Source organism: Chionomys nivalis, chromosome 2 (assembly GCF_950005125.1).
Source record: "Chionomys nivalis chromosome 2, mChiNiv1.1, whole genome shotgun sequence".
NCBI classification, from domain to species: Eukaryota; Metazoa; Chordata; class Mammalia; order Rodentia; family Cricetidae; genus Chionomys; species Chionomys nivalis.
This window is the reverse complement of record NC_080087.1, coordinates 113,142,749-113,167,204: the sequence shown is the minus strand read 5'-3', so window position 1 is coordinate 113,167,204 and position 24,456 is coordinate 113,142,749.

Here is a 24,456-nt window from a genome sequence, read left to right as displayed (position 1 = left end):
TCCTTGGGCAGCTGAGGAGAGAGAGCCTGAAATGGCCCGATCCTATAGCCATACTAATGAATATCTTGCATATCACCACAGAACCTTCATCTGGCAATGGATGGAGATAGAGACAGAGACCCACATTGGAGCACCGGACTGAGCTCCCAAGGTCCAAATGAGGAGCAGAAGGAGGGAGAACACGAGCAAGGAAGTCAGGACCACGAGGGTTGCACCCACCCACTGAGACAGTGGGGCTGATCTAACAGGAGCTCACCAAGGCCAGTTGGACTGATACTGAAAAAGCATGGGATAAAACCGGACTCTCTGAACATGGCAGACAATGAGGACTGCTGAGAAGCCAAGGACAATGGCACTGGGTTTTGATCCTACTGAATGTACCGGCTTTGTGGGAGCCTAGCCTGTTTAGATACTCACCTTCCTAGACCTGGATGGAGTGGGGAGGACCTTGGACTTCCCTCAGGGCAGGGAACCCTGACTGCTCTTTGGACTGGAGAAGGAGGGGGAGGGGAGTTTGGGGGTGGGGAATGGGGGGAAGGGGAGGGAAAAGGGAGGCGGAGAGGAGGCAGAAATTTTTAATAAAAAATAAAATAATTAAAAAACAAACGAACAACAAACAAAAGTACAGCTCAAGAGATTCCACTCCTCTTAGCTATGTCCCAAATCCTAAAGGATGTATCACTTCCCAGTTGTACCTCAGACTGGTGACCAAGTCTCAGCATATGGTATTTGGGAAGCCATAACAAATGGCATCACACTATGTGAGCTCTTCCTGGATTGGCTTTTGCTGAATGCAGTCATTTTGAGACGAGGTTGTGTTACCGCCAGATTAGTAGCTCTTCCGTTGCTTGCTCAATTTCCTTCCTCAGTGTGGGAATGCCACAGTCCTTCTACCTGCCAACCTATTTATGAGCATCTGAACTTTCCCCAAAAGTTGTTTTCTACACAAAAGCAATTGTAAATATTTGTGCATAAGTCATTGCAGAGGAATGTGTTCTATTCTCATGCAGAAATAACACTAGTGGAATGATAGACTGCATCGTGCTTAAAATTACAAGAAACTGCCAGATCGTGTTCAGAAGTCCTATCCAGACCAAGATGGCAAACAAAATAAGAGGCTTTTCCAATGTGAAAGGTCCATCCCTTTTTATACACCATAAGATTTCAATTGATTAATTAATTAAATAAAATATTTTAGACATTATAAAAATATTGCAAATAAAATAAATCAACAAAATCAACCAGATCCAAAGACAATACAACCCAATACACTTCTATAACGTTACTGTAAACATTGACAATGGAAGCGGCAGTGCTTCATTCTGAATTTCCTATTTTTCACTATCACATATGTTTTAATGCAGAAACTAACACTGAAAATCCATGATTGAGTTAGAAATAGACAGTTTTATAGCCTCTTTATTTTTATTTATTGATTTTTATTTGATGCTTATTGAGCTCTATATTTTTCTCTTCTCCCTTCCCTGCCTCTCCCCTCCTCTTCAACCCTCTCTCAAGGTTCTCATACTCCCAATTTATTCAGGAGATCTTGTCTTTTTCTACTTCCCATGTAGATTATATCTATGCATGTCTCTCTCAGGGTCCTCATTTTTGTCTAAGTTCTCTGGGATTGTAATTTGTGGGCTGGTTTTCTTTTCTTTATGTTTAAAAACCACTTATGAGTGAGTACATGTGATAATTGTCTTTCTGGGTCTGGATTACTACCTCACTCAAAATGATGTTTTCTAGATCCATCCATTTGCCTGCAAAATTCAAGACGTCGTTATTTTTTTTTCTGCTCTGTATTACTCCATTGTGTAAATGTACCACATTTTCCTTATCTGTTCTTCAGTTGAGGGGCATTTAGATTATTTCCAGGTTCTTTCTTAACTTGTATTCATTTCCTGCATTCAATCTTTTCCCATCTCCTAACATTTAGCCTTTGTTATTCTCTTTTCTACATGTTTTACTGCATCCATGTGCACACATGTTGACCTAAAGACGTATATTATTAGCTAGCTTCCACACATGAAGAAGAACATGGCCTTTTTGCCTATTCTTTAATGACTGTACTATGCTGCCTTTCCTATATTATATCTCTGTAATATCGTTTGATGTTGGTGCTATAATGCCTCCAGAAGTATTCTTAGTCCTTAAAATTGCTTTTGCTATTTGTGGCCTTTTCTGGTTCCAAGTGAATTCTTGTATTATTTTTTCTAAATCTGGTAATTATGACATTGGGCTTTTGCCAAGTTTTGCATTGAATCTATAATTAATTTTGGTAGTATAGCCATGTTCACAATATTGTTACTACATACCCAGAAGCATAAAGTTCTCTAGTATCTTATGTGATTTTCTTTTTCAGTATCTTCCAATTTTCATTGCAAAGACCTTTCATTTCTTTGGATAGATACATTCCCAAATATTTAGTTTTATGAACTTATTTTAAATTGAATTACTTTTCTAATCTTTTCTCAGAGAGTACACTTTGGGTATAACCTAATTCTAGAGTTTTTCTTTAGATTGATTACTGTAAATGTTGATTAGGCCCAATTGTTTTCTAGTAGACTTTATTGGGTCCTTAAGTAAACAATCAGATCACATACAAAGAGGTATAGTTTGACTTCTTCCTTTTCTATTTTTATCTATCCTATCCCTTTTGTGTATTTTTTTCTAAATGCTGTAACTGAGGCTTTGAGTCCTATATTAAATAAGAAAGGGGAGATTAGACATTTTTGTCTCATTTCTGATTTTAGAGAAAATGGTTTTAGTTTCTTTTCTAGGAGTGGACCAGATTGATTGTATGGTGTTTAAATTTACAAGAAACTTTCCGATAATGTGGTGCAACATTTCTTAAAAGTCTTATCCAGACCAACAATGCAAAGAAATAAAATGCCTTCCCCATAGGAAAGGGTTATCCCTGTTGACACAGCACATAATTTTATATATAGGGAAACAGATTTTACAAGCACTATTAGAAATGTTAATTTCAGATTCAGTAAAATTACAGTCTGCAAAATTAATATAAAGACTTCAGTCTGAATGCTTGGAACTTGCATAAATAGTTGTACAATTGTGGCATATGCCTTTATTCCCAGCTGTGGGGAAGTGGTGGCAGAAGGCATGTCTTGATAAATCCATGAGTTCCAGGTTCAGTGAGATGTAGTAAGGAGCAGTGGGCTGCGTTCCTGCCACCCAGCTCCCACACGGCTAGCTTAGCCCTGGAAATAACAACACACAAATTGTATTCTTTTAAACATTGCGTGGCCCATTATCTGTAGCCTCTTACTGGCTAATTCTCACATCTTGATTAACCCATTTCTAATAATCTGTGTAGCACCTTGAGGTGGTGGCTTACCAGGAAGGATCTTAACCTGCGTCCATCTTGGAGAGGAGAGCTATAGCGTCTGTCTCACTGCCTTCTTCCCCCCAGCATTCTGTTCTGTCTACTCTGCTTATCTAAGCTGCTATCCTATCAAAGACCAAGACAGTTTCTTTATTAACCAATGAAATTAACATATAGACAGAAGACCATCTACATCAGTGAGAGACCTTCTCTTGAAATAAAATGTGGAGAATAATAAAAGAAGATGATTACTTTGAAATCTGGCACCTGTGCATTTATGCAGGCATGTATGCACATAAATTCATGTATACACACAAACAGAAAAAGATTGATTATAGAGCTATGCTCAAAACACTTTATTATTTATTCTATCGATTGATTTTATACACTTTGGTAGTGTACATGTGTGTGTATGTACCTGTGAACATGGAAGCCAGAGTGTGATTTTAATTCAGGTCCTTTTGCTTGCCTTCAAGTGCTCTTACATACAGAACCATCTTTGATTCCCTCAAAACACTTTGTAGAAATAAAAATGGATTCTAGAAAATGGTTAAAGAACTCAAAACAGAGGGAGAATATTAAAGGTAATGAAAGTGCTAATAACCCAAATTTGATCAGCGTATTGCCCACATACATCAAATTACCACAGCATATCACATCATTGGGCAAACATGTCAATTAGTAAAAGGATAATACCAAGTAAGTGAATAAAGTGAAAATTGAATATGAAGATGGAAAAGGCAGATTTAGTCTCAGCATATTGTATTACTCATTTTCTTACTGGAAGAATTTATCTGATATAAACAAGTTAAAGGAACAAAAATCATGACTGGAGGCTTGAGGGGTTTCGATTTATGACTTGTTGCTCTGTTGTTCTAAGGCTGCTGTCAAGGAAGAAGTACCATGGTGGACAGACACAGCAGAGGACATGCTGTTCATAGTAGTGAGGAAGGAGAGACAAAAAGAGAAAGGATCAGAGGCAAGGCATATGCTTTAAGACAGTCCTGCTCTGGTCCTCATCCTCCAGCTAGGTACCACTTTCATTTAATTCTATTGAACAGCCTACCTTGGAAGGATCCCAGGAGTTCCATTTGTGAGTGGGGAAAACTGAGGGTTAGAAGATGGAGTGATTCATGAGGGGCCACATTTCTAATATAAAAGCAAAAGAACTACTACCTCTGTGCTTTTTATTTCTGACTTGGTCAGAAAATATGCCCAATGAGAAACTTAATTATGATGTACAATTAAGTCAGACTTTGTACACAGGTATTTTGGAAGAGAAAAATTGCTGCCTGTCATATTGGCTTGTTCAAACAAATAAAGAAAAGATTAGTGAATACTCACCATTGCAATTATTTTAATCAATACTTTTATCTTATCACACATTTCATATCTGCATTAAAGAAAAGGGAGCTTTCACATAAAGGTTTGGTTTATATAGTGTAGATGACTTTTTAATTCCACCATTAAAGACAAAGACACCTGGAAAAGAAAATCACATTTGGTAAAAATTACTTGTTGAAGATTGTAAATTGTGTTTTTCAAATCAGGATTTTATGTCATATAAACCTTTTACAAATTAGCTCTGGAAGCTCTACTTGATTTGTCTTTCTTCAAATAAATCCATAAATCTTGGAAGCTAATTTTTAAATTGGAGTCATGACTTTCATATGATCCTTTAAAACTTGGTTAAGTCAAAGTAACTTTGATAGGTTAGCTTAAAATATAATGGAAAACTGCAATATTCTGTGAATCATATAAATGAAGAGTTAGGATTTGAATCCAGATAATTCAATTCTAGAACCCATTAGTCTAACCATATGCCTCATGAAGTCAGGTATTCATTTGTTTTACTTTGCTACCTCCAAAGATTATTTATTGAAAAGTTTTTCTTCTAAGCCAAAGTTGTAGGCATTTTATAGGCACTTCAACCCAAGATCACATAGTATTATTACGGTATGTAATTGAGACGTGATGAATATTTTGGAGAACAATTTCGCAAAGGATGATATTTTCATTACTGACTATCTTCATACTCTAAGATTCAGTTCAGTTTTCCAAGAGATCACACATTACAATTAACCCTCAGAGAAAACTTTATATCAGTAAGTAGAGCATAGCTAAGTGTTACAGATGTAATGAGAAAGTGCTTAGGAGTTTCTAAAATTGGGTAGATTTTAATTTTATTCCCTTGAATATAAAACAGGTACCTTCCATTCCCATCAGTGTAACAGACAACACCAATATTTGTTTTTTCATGGCTTGGGTAGAAGAATAGACAGAATACATAAAACTTACCATCTGTATATTTTCCTTGATTTAATGGCACTCTCTTTTTTGTATTTTAATAAGTTGTCTTAGTTACCTTTCTATTGGGGTGATGAGCACTATAAGCAAAGCAACTTATAGAAGAAAGAGTTTGTTTGGGACTTATAGCTTCAGGGTATAGTGGGAGCTGGGGGGCTGGCTTTCCTGCCACCCGGCTCCCGGCTACCTGGCTAGCTTATGCCCCGAAATAATTACATGGAAACTGTATTCTCTTAAATACTGCTTGGCCCATTAGTTCTAGCCTCTTAATGCCTAATTCTCACATCTTGCCTTAACCCATCTCTAATAATCTGTGTAGCACCACGAGGTGTGCTTACCAGGAAAGATTCAACATATCTGACCTGGTGGCTGGCTGCATCACGTCTGCCCCTGGAGAGCAGAGCATGGAGTCTGAGCTCACTTCCTCTTCCTCCCAGCATTCCGTTCTGTTTACTCCACTCACCTAAAGGCTGGCCTATCAAATGGGCCAAGGCAGTTTCTTTATTAGCCAATGACCTTCCTCCATCATCAGGGGGTTAGTTAGAGTCTATGACCATTATGGTGGGGAGCAATGCAGCAGGCTAGCAGGCATAGCACTGGAGCAGTGGTGGAGAGCTTGTATATTGAAACTCAAGCAGGAGCTAGAGAAATAATGGACTGTGTAGGTTTTTGAAATCTCGGAGCCTTCCCCCAGTGCCCTACCTCTTAATTTAAATTAAACCACTTAATTTTTCTCAAATAGTTCTACCAACTGGGGACCAAATATTCAAACATATAAGATTATGGAGTCATTCTCATTAAAAACCACCACACAAGTCATTCAACAGTAAATAGAAAGAGTGAAACAACTCAAATCTCTTAGTGATTCATTATAAATGTCTTTTAATTGTCTCTCCATGTATTCTCCCAATGTGCTATTCATATTTGATCAAATTCTGTAGAAACTGAAGCTCTCTAAATTTTATTAAAAACGTCATATTTCCTATAACAATACTACAGAAAATTCAGATGTTATTCTGGTAGGCCTACTTCTCATTGCTCACTCCTTCTGAATAAATATCTAAAAAACTTCACCAATTAGAAAGAACACTTTCAGCAATGTATGAAAGTATTATGAAATGCATTTTCTTACTTAAGGGAAAAATTGAGTATTCAAGAGGAAGGTCGAGGGCAAATTTCTTTGGTTTATTGAAAATTAAGTAGAACAAATTATCTGTGTATGCATCAACTCACCTTTATTAGTCGATCAGTTTATCATATGTCTTTTGTAATATAAATTTCTATAATTTATTATCAATAATATATTATCTATCTTTCCATAATTTATCAATTAATCACCTAGTATTTATTTTTGCATCTATGTATTTATCTCTCATCCATCTATTTACCTATGACTATTCATCATCTATGAAGTATGTATCTATAATCTGTCCATCAACAACCTATTTATCTATTACCTATCATTTATCACATATCTCTTATTCTATCACTTATAAATCATCTATTATCTCTGTAACTCTTTATCTCTCTATCATATATCCATTTATCTTCTATCTATCATCTATCTGTGTATCTTCTATCACCTATCTAATATATCAACTATAAGTACCTAACTATTTTATAATTCTAGAGATCAAATATATTTCCATGTATAAAATTACACACATATATAAATTTCATGTAGAATTATTAACAATTTCATTCAGTACTAATATTTTCAAATAGAGCAAGTCACAGATACAACCTTACCAGAATCCTAAACTGTTGCTCCAACCTGCTCCACCATGAAGAAAAGTCCGCTTTTGCATATGCACATGTATGTTTAGGTCATGTGGTGAGAAGCTAGTGACTGTGCACTCAACTTGTGAGAATGGTGATCCCTGGAACTGGAATGGAACTGAAGACTATTGGGATGTCACTACCTGCTCCTAATCTGAGTTATTTACATTGAGCATGTGTTTTGGACAACTAGCAAGCAAATGTCGACTAACTGTAAACTGTTTTACAGCTTTGATTTTATTGACTTACATCCTCATGATAGGATCACCCACCCAGATTTGACTGTTTAGTTCTATTGTCATTTCCTTAATGCTCTCATCCCCACACTTTGATCACTTCCCTCTTAAGTTGTTAGCTCTCCAAACACAACTTCATAAATTTTCAGGACAGACAAGTACACATACTCTCCTGAATATAATTAATCTTTGATTATCTGAGTTGCCATACCGATGGCATATCTCTCATTCAAAAACAAGATGGGAAGGAGAGATGGCTCAGAGGTTAAGAGGATGAGACATTTTCCCCAGAGGATTTAGGTTTGACTCCTAGCACTCACATGCTAGCTCATAACCATCTTAGCTCTAGTCCCATAGGTTCTGATGCCCTTTTCTAATCTCCATGTGTGCTCCATGCATGTGGTACACAAACACACACAGATAAAGTACAAATACACATACAATAGAAATATACAAGTAAAAAAACAGTTAATATCTATATGCCTCCTCCTCTATTTCTTTTATTCATACCATTAGAGGAAAACCCCTTTAATGGGTTATCTACCCATGGAATAAATTTAAGTCTTTATGTATTTGAAATGTAAAATGATTTAATTGTACTCTATTATGATTGCTGAGTATTACAATTAAACTTCTCCATTGTTGTAGTCTTCATAGTGCCTTAGGCTGATGAAATGAGTCTCAATAAAGGAAAGTGAGCTGGGGATGCATTTAATTTGCCTTGGGTGACTTGTTGGATGCTGTGGATTACTTTTTTGTGAATATAGCTCTAATCAATATGTAAGAACATGTAAGAATAGTCTGTATGGAATACTATGTCCATCTATATACTGTACTGTCAGCTTGTGCAGAAGGTAGAAAGCCTTTCATCCCACAGAAACTTTAGTAGTGATGCACCCTGCCCCTCCAGAGCCCTTTTCCCCTCCAGCACTAATGGCACCTTTGTCCTACAACCAAAAGAGAGTTTGCCAATGCTGAGTACTCCTCACCCTACTTTGGGGTGCATCTACCATCTGTGTTAACCTCCAGGGACGACCTCATCAGTCTTAACCAAATGTGATGGTTTTATTTCTGTCCTCTTCTTCCTTGTGACCTTGATGCCAGATTCATAAGATCTCTTACTATGGGCATGATGTACTGCATGAGAATTTCCTTTGCCACTCTGACACTAGAGATAGCCTGGCACAGCTGCAGGTATGATGATGCAGGTCATATAGGCATTGGGAAGGGATGGATATCCTATAAAATAAGATCTCCAATAGTATTTCCACAGGAATCACAGCTCTAAAAGTAACTTTGGGAAGAAGAATTTGGTCTAATGATAAGCGGTGGTATTTAGAGATGATGTTTCTTTCTGTTACTTTCAATCATGCACACAGATAAGCTCTCCTGTGGTCCCACCATTTTGTCTGAGCACCCTTTTGAGAATGAAGAACCAGTTTCCTCTGGGCATCTGTTATAGTGGTGGACTGTCCAAACATTCTTATAGAAATGTTTGATTAAAAATTATGTTAAAATCATTTTCTTATGACTCCTTTGAGATACCAGGATATTTTTTAAGATGTAAATTCTGTGGCTTATGATACAGTTCCCTCTGTGCTCCTGCTGAAAAATAAATTCATATTTTTACTTATGAATAATTCATATATAGGAAAATATGAAAAGGAGAGAATATGCCTATATTTCCATACAAAATAGCCCCATGGGCTCCTGATTTGAAAGTCATGGCATCCGACTTGAACTTCTATATAATCTGGATGTTTATGGCTTTATCCACAGAAAAACTATTTGTTTATGTAATAAATCTTTCAAAAACACAGGGAAATGACACATAGGGTTTTGTTTTTTTCTTTTTCAATTAAATTTAGGATCTGTCTTTGGCTAGAAAGAGACAGATGGCTGTAGCTACTGACTATCACCTGTTTTGGAAAGGTGACTTAATGGTGTTGGAATGAAAAATTGCTGCCTTTATCCTCCTCACATCAAGCCCTGATTTTAGACTGTTTCAGGACTTGATTCTGTGCATAGCAGAAAGCTTTACTGAGCAAGAAATATCAACCGTGCTAGTTCTGAGAGAGATTGTGAAATAGGCACAGGTTTTCACTGGTGTTTCCAGTTGCCTTTTCAGACGTTCCTCAAATCTGCAACGTGCCTTCCTGCAATGCTTGACTACACATGCTCGTGCTGGAAGTTACCTCGCTGCCCAAAAGGCAAATCTTTGAAAAGAAATTTAGTAACGAAGGAGATAGGAGGAGGAAGGAAAAAAGGGGAAGAGGAAGAGTGGAAGCCCACCAGGCTAGCTAATCAGTAACCATGGAGAAGAGAAATATCATGTCAAAAGATAAAGTGGAGGGCAATCCAAAAAGTACATGAATCCTACACACTCACATGCATGTCCACCCCCCCCCACACGCACACACACACACACACACACACACACCTGTCCACTCCCACAGACATGTCCACCCACACTACACCACAGGGGAAAAATAAAAAGAATGCATATGAGTATCCTGGGCATGGAAACAAAGACAGTTTATAAAACTTTTTGAGATGACAGTCTTTGAGCAATTGTCTGTTGTCTGACCTCAGAAGCCAGCGTTATGGGGCGTCATAATAGAGGCTCCTATGGTCATTCCAGTCACGAGCATTGAGACAAACCTCAGATGCAGGTTTGTTTGTGCTCCCTCTCCTGGAAAACCATGGCTGGGCTTTATTAAAATGGGCTCAATGCCTGATGGCTTTCTGAGCTTGGTATGAAGAGTGCCATGATCTTGCTCTTTCCTCTGAAGAGTGTGGAAAAACTCTAACAGATACTGGGGCTGCTGTGAGGTTTGCTACTTGAGATGCAGATGCAAACTCCTCAGCCAGCCCTTTTCCATTGGCAAAGTTTCATGAAGGTGTAAACAGGAAATCCGCAAGAGAATAGAGAGAGAGAGTTTATTAGGAAGGGTGGGCAGATGCCTCTCTGTTGAGTGTCCACAGCCCCACACCTTCTTTGTTCCTTAATCACCGGAACTCTCGATCACCAATTTAGAAAGGGGCATACTCTTCCATGCCCTTTCTTAGGACTTCTGTGTGGTAATTGGTCATGTGATTATGATGCAACAAGAAATCGTGCATCTTATAGGACTTTGTTAACCTTTTAAGTGCCATCCTTGTTCAAATTGGTTCATTTCACAGCATGAAGGCTTAAATTGACACAAACTAGTTGTTAAATGGATACAGTCTTCAATTTACCATCTTCTTTATTTCCTAGATTTATGTGTTTTGCAACACCTAAGTGATAAGGGTACCAACCTAAAGTCCCGGATTTGAACAAACTAGTTGCTTCTAGTAGTTTTTTTCACTGACTAAAGATTAATAATGAATAAAATATTAATAGATAATGAAGCACGATTAATAAAAACTCAGAGTCAGATATTGGGGTTCAACCTGAAGACTAGAAAAGCAAAGCAGCTAGCTAGCCTCAGTCCGAAAATGGTGATCTGCCCTCCAGGAAACCTCAACATGAAACTGGAACCGACAGCTTTCTCCTCCCATCTTATAATACCCTATAGTTCTGGGATTAAGGGAGAGCACCACTACTGCCTGGTTTCTATGTCAAACTAGCATGGCTACAGAGATTGAAGGTATGTATCATTATGGCTACGCGGATTAAAGGTGTGTGGCATTGTGGCTACTGGGATTAAAGGTGTATGTCACCATTGCCTGGTCGGTAAGGCTAGCCAGTGTAGCTGTTTTACTTTTCTGAAATTCAAGCAAGCTTTATTTATTAATATGCAAATAAAATGTCACTATGGGTAAAATATTTCCTTAATTAAAAGTATGCTATTTTTATAGCAGTAAATATACTGGATAATACAAGATCTTATTAAACAAGATGCATTCTAAATATTACTAACAGCCCACTATCTGTGAAATTATAAAAATATTATTTCCATTTATTTTTCATCTATAGATTCAGAACTATGTCAGTACCCTCTAATTTCATATCAGATTTGATTTTTTGATTATATACATAAGCTAGAAGCCTGTGTAATTATTAAAAAGAATGATACTTATGCTGTGCATTTACAAATGATAAACAGTAAGTAATTAATAATCACTATTCAGCCTTGACAATTCTAGGAAGCAAAGATTTTCTTTGCATGCTTTTGAGGAAAACCTTGATTGACTCAAGTGCCCACAGTTCATGATTGCTAAAGTGAGACTTAAACTTATATTTGAGGGCAATGCATGTGGTAGATAAACACGGGAATGAGAAAAGCACTAGGGAGATGCAACTTTGAGGCAGCTTCCCTGGAGGTGACTTATATTATTTATCCAAATATGCTTTTTCCATAATTTAGTTTTGTGTGAGTGTGTGTGATTCCGTGTGTCCGTATACATGTAAGAGTTCATGTGCATGTCTGTATGTGTGTGCATGTGTGTGTGAGCATGCACACATGTCTACTTGTATACATGGAGCCTAGAAGTTAGACTCCGGTGTCATTCCTCAGAAGTCATGTACCTGATAGGACCTCTCATTGACCTAAACATGACAAGAGCTAAGACCGGCTGGCCAGGGAGCCTCAGTGATCCACATCTCTGTGTTTTAGCACTAAGATTTACAAAAGCATCTCTCATCCCAGCTTTTAAAGTCAGTCCTAAAAAGCAAATTTTCATATTTGTATGATGAGTTCTTTATCATCTGAGTTGTCTTCCCAGCCTTTGAAAGAGAAAAATGTTCTTTTGATGGAAAATGCTATTAGAGGTTTTATTTAAGGCTCTACATTCAGACCTGGGGAAGTCATTGCTTCAGGTCTGTCTAGAAAATACAACATAGACATTAGGATCCCAGCATCAGGTTCATTGATTTTCCCACAAAACTGCATATGTATAAATCCTATTCTAGTCTTTGGAGTAAAAAGAAAGTACAAGCCTTTCCTTTGTTGTGTATATGGTCTTATATCTAAATCAAGCATAGAGCAAGGCTTTAGAGGAATAGCATGAAATCAGAAAAGCTTTTAATTGAGGAACTTAAAAGGGAAAATATTGTTTGAGTTATTAAATTAAATATGTAGCTTTTGTAGTTCAAATACCAAGACTTTAGAATAAATGTTATTCTAAATTGTTTCAATACATTCCACTAAATCAATTAAACTTCACGTATGAATATGGATCAGAAGACATCAATACTCATTTTTATTTTAGAAGGTTATAGGTGCTGTGAAATAAACAGAAAATTGTACATAGGCAACACACAAGTAGGTGACTAGTTTTTTTTTTACTAGAAAATAGAGTCATTGGTGGAGAAAGACAAGCTCATCCCTTAATGGCCCTCAAGCAACAAGCCTAGACAGGCCCCAGACAGCATCTTGACAAGGGTGTACCTTTGTTCTTAATGGGGATGAAGTGACAGCGTGTAGCTTGCTCAGTGAAATTCAGATCAACCAGGGAATAAGTTCTTTCAGCACAACATATGGAAATCAGTACTCATTTCATGCATGAAGGGAAGCAGCTTCTTCTTATAGCAAGTTATTGTTGAAGTATTTCTCCAACATGTAATATTGTCATTTAGTTTTTATATCTATCTTGCCAACAGAAGATATTAGAGAAACCACTGAATATCAGAATTGTTATAGAATGGTTTTATGAGATTGGTAAAACTCTTCATTCTTACCCCTAAATCCATAAGTTGATGTACGCTGGCTTTTGCCTTAGACCCCAAGTACTTGGATTAGGGATCAGTAAGATCTCAGGGTTTGAAGTAGGCCTGGGAAGGGAAACATCATCAAGTGTGGTAGTTTACTTGAGGAATATCCCCCATAGGCTAAGACATTTGCCCATTAGTTTGCCAATAGTGGGAAGAATAGTTGATGGAGCTTTGTTAGAGAAAGTACATCACAGGGGGTGGGCTTTAAGAATTCCTAGCTTACCCTAATTTTAGTTTACTTGCTGTCTGTGCTTCACATTTGCTGTTGAAGATGTGATCGCTCAGATTCCCACTTCTGCTACCTTGTCTACTGCCTGTTGCTGTGCTCTTTTGACATGAAGAACTCTTAAAGTCTAGAACCATAAAGCCCCACAATATACTCTATCTTTATGTGTCCTTCATTATCATGTTTAACCAGAGCAATAGAGAAGTAACTAACACAGAGGGCAGAAAGTCAGGTCTACCTGGAAAGAGCTTTACCCATTTATTAATTTGGTTTTCCCCTTGCCACTAAGCCATGTGTGAATTTTAAAACCAACAAATTCACAGCTAAGTGGCTCCTTAACCTTTCTGCCCTCATTGCTCATTGCTCATGGAGTTTTGTGTTCTTCTTCCTACAATTCTGGAGTGTCTGCACACATATAGAAATTTCCTGCCTACTTCACTGCAGCAGATATTTTTTTTTTAAAAGAAAATAAGCAATAAAGATACCGAAACACATGGCTAAGCTCTTCTGGCTATGTTATTTGTTACTTGTTTCATGGATCCAAATGCAAGTGATATCTATTGATTGAATACTCAATCAATTGAATACTCAAGGGAACTGAGGGCATAAAAGAAGTGAAAGATGAGAAAGGAGTCATTGTTTACATTTTCTCAATGATTTTATCCTAAGAGAGAACAATTGTTTCTCACACATATCCTTTCCATCTTGATGTCTAGGTCCGAATAGAGATGGGAAATCATCTACCTGACATAGCAGTACCCAGGAATGCAAAGGCTCTGAAGAGACAAGAAAAACTGGAAAAATAAAACAATCATTTTATCACTCTCCATTCTCTCTCAATGAATATGTCATAGCAGGTCCCTGCCAGTGTACCGTGACTGTTTGGGTACACAGTGCTGACTATGTAAACTGTTAAATAAGGTCACCACTTTGGATAGCCATCAATTTATTAAAGTTGGAATTAGGGTCAGTGTGGACAATTTGTAATTTGCTTTTGAGCAGGTCTTCTTCATAAATGAAAAGGAGAGGAGCAATAAATGCCTTGACTTTGTCCAGCTCCCAAGTTGCTGCTTTATTTGATTATAGGTATAGGAAAGATATCTATGTAGGTGGCAAGGTATTATTTTCTACCACCCACTTATTCAATTTAAAATTTCCTGGGTGTAAAACTTAGTAACCAACTTATTTCTTTTCTGTTTGATATCATTAAACATAGGTGTTTCTTTGTTTTTTGTTTGTAAAATCAAATAAAATAAATCTTACTTATTTTTTAAATATTAAACACACACACACACACACACAGGCTTAACAAGTGATCAAAGATAGGGTGCTATGAAGGAAGGTTGTGCTTCCGAACCCAGAAATGAACATTCATATATTAGAATGAAATTAAGGACAGGAGAAATGATTTCAGTCTTTTGATGCTAATTTGTCACAAGCTGCTTCTGTTAAGAGTACAAAGTTCTTGTGCACTGTGGACAAGCTGTACACTGAAATCAAAGAGGTAAGGTTAAGAGCAGATGATTCACTTTGATTATGGGGAAACTAACTGATCTCAAAGAAGCTAGAAATCCATCCTGCATTCTTCCTTTGCGTCAGTTCAGATGATAGCTTTAGCAAATTCACATTAATACCCATTGGCTCAGTGTCTAGTAGGAGGCTCATCAGCTGAACAGGGAATACTCCAAGAGCCTCATGCATATTCAGTGATTTGACACCCATCACAATGTTGACATAGTCATGATTATTAATTCTTATTTACTATGAGAAATGGAGGCTTAAAAGGTTCAGAAACATACCTGAGTTGCCAGTGTGTTGGTGATGGGAGACGTAGGTTCCAGCCCAAGTGGTCAGGCTGCAGAATCTGAGATCACACTAACCGTGTTGCCTACAAAATAGGAGCAATGAATTTGATCTTTATATTGTTTAAGTAGCTTATTTTATTGCTATTGTATATTATTGTAAGAAATAAACATTTTTAAGAAAAAAATTGAGTAATAAGTATTTTTCCTTTTCTTTTTTCTTCCTCTCTTTTGTCCTACCTTCCCCTCTTCATCATCCCTTCTTTGTCCTAGATATATATCTAGGGAGAAAAAGATGATGTTTTTAAAGTTATGATGTTTCAGTACCATTATACAGACTCTGGTTATGGTTCCCATTCCCTTTAGCTCAGAGATCCTTTTGAGAAGTTTAGGCCACCTCCTAGAGAAATGAGTGGTGGAATGAACTTTGCCCATTAGTGGACAGGGTAATTCTGAGCACACAGGCCTCGCAGGGACCTGGTGACAGATGGAAATGCCTCAGGCAGCAGTTGCCAGGCACATTTTCCTCTTTCCACACCTCCATCTGTCAGCACAAGTGTGTTACTATTTTGGGACCAAATTTATCCATTTACAGAGCAAATTTCAAGCTTGTTTTTAAGGTTAAAACTGTAACTCCCCAGACTTCCTTTTTCACCATTGTCTTCTTTTCCTTCTCCACTAGAAAGAAAAATAGAGAACTGGAAAAAGAAGTATGTATGAGCTTGTTCAGAGTTGCTGATAAAATATTAAAAACTGGAGTTACCATAAAATAATTAAAAGAAAATAGAGGGCAGAGTGTGTTATGCACACATATATTCAAGAAACCAGATGCATGCAAGGAACATGCCAATTGAAAATATATTTTGTCAATTTAAAATGTATTACTGACTAAGTCTTGAGGGAATGGGATAGTCGAGATGGAGGTATGGTGGAGAATGGAGCAAGAAAAGAGAAATTTTAATTGAGGGAGCCATTATGGGGTTAGCAAGAAACCTGGCACTAGAGAAATTCCCAGGAATTCACACGGATGACTCCAGCTAAGATCATAAGCAATAGAAGAATCTGTGCCTGAACTGGTCTTTCCCTGTTGTCAGATTGATGAATATCTTAAATATCACCATAGAACCTTCATCCAGCAACTGACAGAAACAGAGGCAGAGACCCACGGCGGAGTACTGTACTGAACTCCCGAAGTCCAGTTGAAGAGTGGGAGGAATGAGAATATGAGCAAAGATGTGAAGACCACGATGGATACACTTACTGAAGCAGCTTACCTGAGCTAATGAGAGTTCAACAACTCTAGCTGGATAGGGAAGGAACCAGCATAGGACCAAACTAGTCCCTCTGAATGTGGTTGACAGTTTATGGCTGAGGCAGACTGTGGGGCCACTGGCAGTGGTTCCAGAACTTATCCCTACTGTATGTACAGGCTTTTTTGGAACCTATTCTCTTTGGACGGATATCTTTCTCAGCCTAGATTTAGTAGGGAGGACCTTGGATCTTCCCCAAAGTAATGTGCCTTACCCTCTCTGAGGAGCGAATGAGGGGGGTGAGGTGGTGGGGAAGGTGGAGGGAATGGGAGGAGGGAAGGGAGTAGAAACTGGGATTGGTATGTAAAATAAGAAAAGATAGTCTGTTTTCTTTTTTACAAAAAAGAAAAAATAAATAAATGAACAAAATCATATTTCACTTGTGTCCTGGTAGTGAAGTCTATTCTCAGATTAAATAAGGGAATTCAAAGGAATTCACACTCTGTGGCACTCAAGTCAATAACAGCGAAGAAAGAGTGTTTCATTTTTGCCTAAAATGTTCAAATTGTGCTTCCTTTTTGAATTAACAAATACATTGAGGTTTTGTCATGAATACAAAGATCAGGACTGGAGAAGTAGCTTGGTAGAAAAGGCATTTTCTGAACAGGCATGAGAACATAAGTTTAAATGCTTGACACCCATGCAAAAAATCAACAACAACAACAACAAAAACCAGGCAGGCTTGGTTGCCCTGCTTTGCTGTATTTAGGAGGTAGAGATGAGATTCCCCAGGGAACACTGCACTGACCACCTAGACTAGGTGAATCAGAAAACCGCAGGTTCAGAGACGAGTCTGCCTGAATGAACAGAATGGAGACAATCAAGATAACCAATGTCAAACTTTGGCCTCCACATGTGGGCGTATACATGCTTTTGCTCACACATGTGAACCTGAACATTGTGAACATGCATACAACCAGCACACACAGACACACTACTCATATATGCTAAATAAATACAAATAGTAGATCTGACAAGTTTAGACCTGAGCGTTAGTCCATGCTCTTTTCTAGAAGGTTTTTGACTTTGGCAGTTGCTATGTTAATGACTTTTACCAATGGGACTTTCTAGAAAGAAGTGGTTCTCCAAAATAATGCTTTTGTAACTCATTTTTGGACCGGCAGGCAGGCCCAGGTGGCGGAGGCACCAGCAGGCAGGCAAGTCCGGGCTGCGGAGGCACCGGCAGGCAGGCCCAGGCGGCGGAGGCACTGGATGCGGGATAGTGCGGGCAAGAAACAGTGAAGCCCGCAATGAGAGCAGATTGCCCCGCTACAATTAAATCAAACCCAATAGATAGCATCGATAAGAGGAGATGGGCAGACGCCAAGGCAAGAATTCACCCAACAATCTGAAAAACAACATGAAAACACCAGAACCCAATGATCTTACAACACAAGGACTTGAACACCCTAACACAGGAGAAGAGGAAAAAACTGACTTTTTGAAAGCAATAGAGTCCCTTAAACAACATGTAAAAAACGCCCTCATAGAAATGGATGAGAAGGGGGGCCGGAGAGATGGCTCAGAGGTTAAGAGCATTACCTGCTCTTCCAAAGGTCCTGAGTTCAATTCCCAGCAACCACATGGTGGCTCACACCCATCTGTAATGAGGTCTGGTGCCTTCTTCTGGCCAGCAGGCATATACACAGACAGAATATTGCATACATAATAAATAAATAAATTTAAAAAAAAAAAGAAATGCATGAGAAGTATAACAAAAAGTTTGAAGAAATGATACCCTGGGAAGCCAAGAAAAAACGATCAAACAGGTAATGGAAACAGTCCAAGAATTGAAAACTGAAATGGAAGCAAGGAAGAAAACACAAACTGAGGACCTGTAACTCATTTTTGTGTCTCTCTCACAAGAACTCCCTCCTACGCTCTATGAATAGAGGTCTAATGTACCTCTTTATAAAATTCTGCCAGGTTGTTCTATGCTTCATAATCTTCACCTTCTATTCAAAAATCTTATGAAATTCAGTTGTCCAGTGGGTTTTGCTGTTATAATAGCATTATTCTGGTTGCACAAGAAGATACTGAGATGGAGTAAAGTGTAGACAAGTGTGTGAAGGGGAAGGAAGAAAGGCAGACTATGATGAAGATCTGATAACTCGGAAAGGAGAGGAAGGTGCACCAAGTACTTCCTAATAGTGGAGTCTCATATTGGATAGAAATGGTCAGGCGTGAGAGGACTTACGGCGTTATGTTATTGGCTGATAGTTCTCAAAAGAGCTAACAGTTCCAAAGCTGCAGAGGACGTGTGTGTTCACAATTTCTTTCTTGAAGGGCAATGCTAAATTCGTATCTCGTGAGTGACACATTTACAACCTGCTGATCTGTGTTTGGCACTATTATTTGTGTCTCCTGTGTCAGATGAATTCACCAAGTATGGTAGGTTACAAATTTGAGTTTCTGCTGTACATGTGTGTAACAGAATTCCCTAAACTTGTATGTGTATGACTAGGAAGATGTTGTAGACATTACTAAATTAAGAATATAGTGACAATAAGATGGTCATGAGTTACCTGCTTATCTGCAAACAAGCAAGGAAATGAATTCTGCCCTAGAAGGAGCACAGTTCTGTTAATATTGTAACTATAAATCTTCCAAACTGCTGGAACATGAGACAACAATAAATGTATTTCCAAAGCCTCCAAATGCATGATAATCATTGCATTTGCAGGAAATCGGTATATCATACTTTGCCTTTCTACTGATATGTGGAGGAAGAAATGAAAATTTAAATATTTTTTTCCAACAAGCTATTTTAAGCACTTCCTTCAGCATGAGACATTGTTAGAAATATGAGTTTCTAACAGATTAAATCAAGTTTCTGCCACTATGCAGCTACCATCTTACAGGAAGGCTAACATATGACCTTTTTCTGAACAGATGCTATTTGAATAATTTTTCAAATCAAGAGCATACCCACCCACAACTTAGACAAACATCGTTCACAGAAGTACTTAATGAAAGCCTCCCTATTCGGTGGTATTTGTTCAAATAACTTTGAAGAGAGGTACTCAAATATGTGGCATGTTTTATTTTCCTGTGCGCAGCATCCCCATGAAAATTTTGCTGGCTGTCTTTTCAACTGCTATGGGATGAATTTAATGTCACATTAAATCCTTAAACCGAGGCCTAACCTCGATAGGATCTCTTGTAGAGGATTAGGATGTGGGGAAAAGGTCTTCAAGAATAGAAGTGTCCTTGTAAAACAGAAGTCCCAGAGAACAACTTTACTCCTTCTGCTTTGCAAGGATGCAGAGAGAAGGATCCATGTATGGAACAGGAAGCAGGTTCTTACCAGACATTGACACCTTCCCTAGGGCTTCCCTTTGAGAGCTGTAAGAAGCACATTTCTGTACCTTCTAAACTGCCAGTTTTTGGCATTTTGTTAGTCAGCAAAATGTGAACGAAGACACAAACGAAACTGTTGGTCAGCAAATTTATCTTGTAGCTTTAACATTTGTCATATAGATTAGCTTAAAAAACTCTTCCACAATATCTTTTCTCTACCAAATATATAACTCATTGGATCTCTGCAGTAGTTTTGAATAATGTACCCTAACCTTATTTTTTGAAGGAGAGTTAAACTGCATGTAATCCATGTTACACAGACTCCCCAAGACTTCAATAATCCAAATTTAAAGATTTATTCAAAAAGGAAATGCATAAAATGTTAATTTCAAATTAGAGTTTTAGCACTGAACTTGACTTTAGAAGCAATTTATTTTGTCACACACAATATGAAGACTTTTAGTCTCCTGTTGGCAAATAAACTTTCTCAAACTGCAGCATTTCCCACTTTCATGTCTTTGTCCGTAGGCTTTTTCGTGGTTTCATAATGTCCTTCCACAATATGTCAAGTAGAGCTTGAAGTAGTGCTACATGCATTGGGTCCTTCCATTGTTGATCTCTTTAACTTGACCCTAGTAAGTTTAGGTGAAAGTACACAACTTATCCCCGCTGAGATCATAGGACAGTCCAGCTTGTGGGGGATTGTATTTAGGTGTGTTGTAGGTGTGTGAAGGTTTGCAGTTGTGTCCTGATGTTTCACCCCTTCTTTTATTAAGTGCCTCTATCAGAGTGATACTTTCTTTCAGTCTCCCAGTGGAGTATAATTACAGAGTTCAGAAAGTGTTTATTCATTATCACTTAGAGGTTTTTGTAATCTTTAATTTTCTACCCTCTTCTGAAGGCTAATTTGACATAACACTTTCTTTTGTTTGTCTGCTTTTGAGAGTGAGTCTTTTCCATGTAGCTAAGGCTGGCTTTGAACTCACTACTCCCTGAGTCCTGAGTGCTGGAACTTCAGGTGCATGGCTTCAGACCAAGAATGAAAATAACATTTTATAAGGTAGAGTATCTCCATGTATCCTTGGCTCACCTTGTTATTCATGAGTTATCACATTCTGCCATTTTAAAACTACAGTGTTAAAGCACACATAGGCTTTACCATTTTATTTTTATTTGTACCCTTATGTCTGTATTTATGCATTATTTTATCAGAGACAGAAACTTGTGATGTAGCCCAGGCGGGCCTTGAACTTGCAGTCCTCCTGCCTCCAACTCTCGGAAGCTAGGATTATAGGAGTACAGTAGTACCATTCCCGGATTTAAAATGACCCTTAGGGTCTGGTTGTTTCAGCTTTTTATTTTTTTTAATCTACAGTGAGAGTTGCGTCATTTTAATGTTTCTTAATAGCTCACACAGTATTATTTCACACTGATGTAGATCAATTCCCCTTCCTTCCTTCCTTCCTTCCTTCCTTCCTTCCTTCCTTCCTTCCTTCCTTCCTTCCTTTCTTTCCTTCCTTTTTTGGTTTTTCAAGACAGGGTTTCTCAGTGGTTATGGAGCCAGTGCTGGGACTCACTCAGTAGACCAGGCTGGCCTTAGACTCAGAAAGATTCGCCTGCCTCTGTCTCCCGAGTGTCTGAATTAAAGACATGTGCCACCACTATCCAGCCAGTTCCCAGTTCTAATAGTGCTTATCTATTTTCCATATTTCCCATCTGTTCTATGATTACTCTTCTTTGTCCTTTTTCTTATTGTTTGCTTTCCTTTTATCAATTATAAAGAATGCCTGAGTAAGGAAATCAGAGTGGAAGTGGGGTTTTGTGACATACTTCTTTCCTCTTTGGAACCTTAGTATTGTAGCTGGAGAGATGGCTCAGCAGTTGAGAGCACTTGCTGATCTTCCATAGGAACCAGGTTCTGTTTTGAGCACACATATGGTGGCTCACAACTGTTTGTAAAATCCAAGATAATCTGATGCTCTCTCTGTTATCTCTGTGCATACATATTATGCATAGCCATGAATGCAGGCAAAATAACTCTTCTATATAAATATACTATAAACTATATATACTACACATGTATAGTGTATATATGTATATACTATACATTTATGGTATATATATATATGTATGTATATATACTATTAACTATACTATACTATAGAAACAAACAACCATCATAATATCAATTGTAGCCAGATTTGGACAGTTGCGCTCTCTTTCTCTCTCTCTCTCTCACTCTCTCTCTCTCTCTCTCTCTCTCTCTCTCTCTCTCTCTCTCACACACACACACACACACACACACACACACACACACGGACACGGACATCCAACGACAAGGGTGTGTGGCTTTTCCCTACACAGTCAGCTCTTCCATCCACAGGAAGGACCTGCTACTGCCTTGCTTTTCGTTCCATTTGCCTCTTGCTGGTGTCTTTGTTGTTTGAATGATTGTGGTGCTTTGTTCTAGTTGTGTCAACATTTCCAAAACTATTAAAGTGAGGTGTGGTGGCTTAGTGCACAGGAAGTAATGACAATGTTTTTCTTTGTATAAAGTCTAAGTTTCTATTTCTAATATGTTTACATTGTTATTATTTTGATATTGGTAAGTCTGGGGGCAATTAATTGTTAGTTTTGCTCAGTGCTGATCATAAACAGCATCTCTGTGTCAGTCTTTTGTGACCCATCTCAATTGAAGGCAGAGCTAAGACCATACTGTTATTAAATTTCACCTTATTAATGCCATTTCAAATTTTTCTAGGATAGGACTTTGCTAAAATTATTGGTGTCTCATGTGCTGAGAATAATCTTGTTATATAGATAAAGGCAGTTATTAATTCATATTTCAAACTAAAATATAGTTTGCCACACCAATATTTATTTAGTTCAAATCAGAAAGAAGTGAAATTTAGTTGCTATCAGAGAGCTATGAAATCATCATTAGCATGAAGGCATACCATTCACGGTTTTAACGAGTGCTATTTTTGTCCCGCTATAAGGTCAGATATCTGTTTGAAAATGCAGAGGGCTGACAGAAGAAGAAGGGATTAGGCAATTAGTGACTGCAAACTTTTAAAATGATTTAGTGACATAGAAGAAAATAACTCATTATGACTAAAATGTATCAGATTAATTTGAGTTTATTGCCTCTTTCAGGAGCATAATTTTGTCCCTTTTGGAGGGAAAAAAATTCTCTGGAGTGCAATGTGGTAATAATGAATGTTAATAACATCAAACCTTTTTGAATTAACCAGTATTGTTTAATTACTAATACCTACAGTGCACTCATGAGTACCACACTAAGTATTGAAAATTTAAAAAATAAAAAGATGCAGCTCAGCAAAAAGTTGGGCTTAAGCTTCCAGGGAACATTCATTCATTCAGGCGAAAGGCATGAATGTAATTGTCTCCAGTTTTAAAGGCTTTAAAGCTAGAATTCTAGAGAAACACATACCAGCTATCATCACTCCTTCTAACCTTTCTAAATATAGAACTGCCGTCTCTGTGGTTGTCAGATAGAAACAGTGTTAAGTACACAGAGGATGTCAAACACTGTTCTGTTCATGTGGCTGTTTTGTTACACAATGTTCTAGTCCATGCTTTTTGAGTGAAATGATGGAACTCATAAGTAAGAAATACACTGTCCTTTATTACTGACCAAATGCAATGACAAATGTAATGATTGTTTCTTAAAGATTAATGTGTATTTTAGAGTACACAGAACTGAAATTCAAATTTACTTCTTCAAGAAAAACCCTGTCTTAATTGTGATATATATTTTTTTAATGATCTAATCTATTTTACTCTGAAGGCTTCTGTGCTGGTATAGTTATTTTCTTGAGCCACAGACTCCCTGGACTTTCTCATAATCATTTCAAGATTTTGTCTGTTTCAGGAAACTTTGTAAAATCAGAATATTTAAAACAAGAGTCCTCATTAAGATAAAGATCATTATATAAGCTTGAAGAAAACTGCTACCTGATAATTCTGATTACATATTGTTATGCTTTATCTATAAACTCCTTCTTCTGGGAATACGTGTTACACATGTCATAAATATTACACCTTCTGCAAAGGTAAGTTCACTGTGGAGTAACTTCCATGAACACGGATTTTACTAAATAATTATGGTGACTGGTTGTATCCCAAAGATGGTGTCCTTGACATTCTATTAGAGGTGGCAGAATTGAGGAAAGTGACATGATTTGGCTTTTGCACAACCTAATCTAGCATGACTGGTAGCTTTAGCTTCCTGCTTCTTGAAATACTTGTTGATAGCACACTCACCTTGGGAAATTATCTGCCCTGCTTTCAGAAATTAAGTCCCTTAAAGAAACTGTGTATCTAGCTAAGTGCCCCAAAACATCTAGCAGATGCTGTTAGCAATGTGAACTTTTCAAAACAATTCAACCTTATCAGACTTTCAGATGATGACAGCTCCATCAATATCTG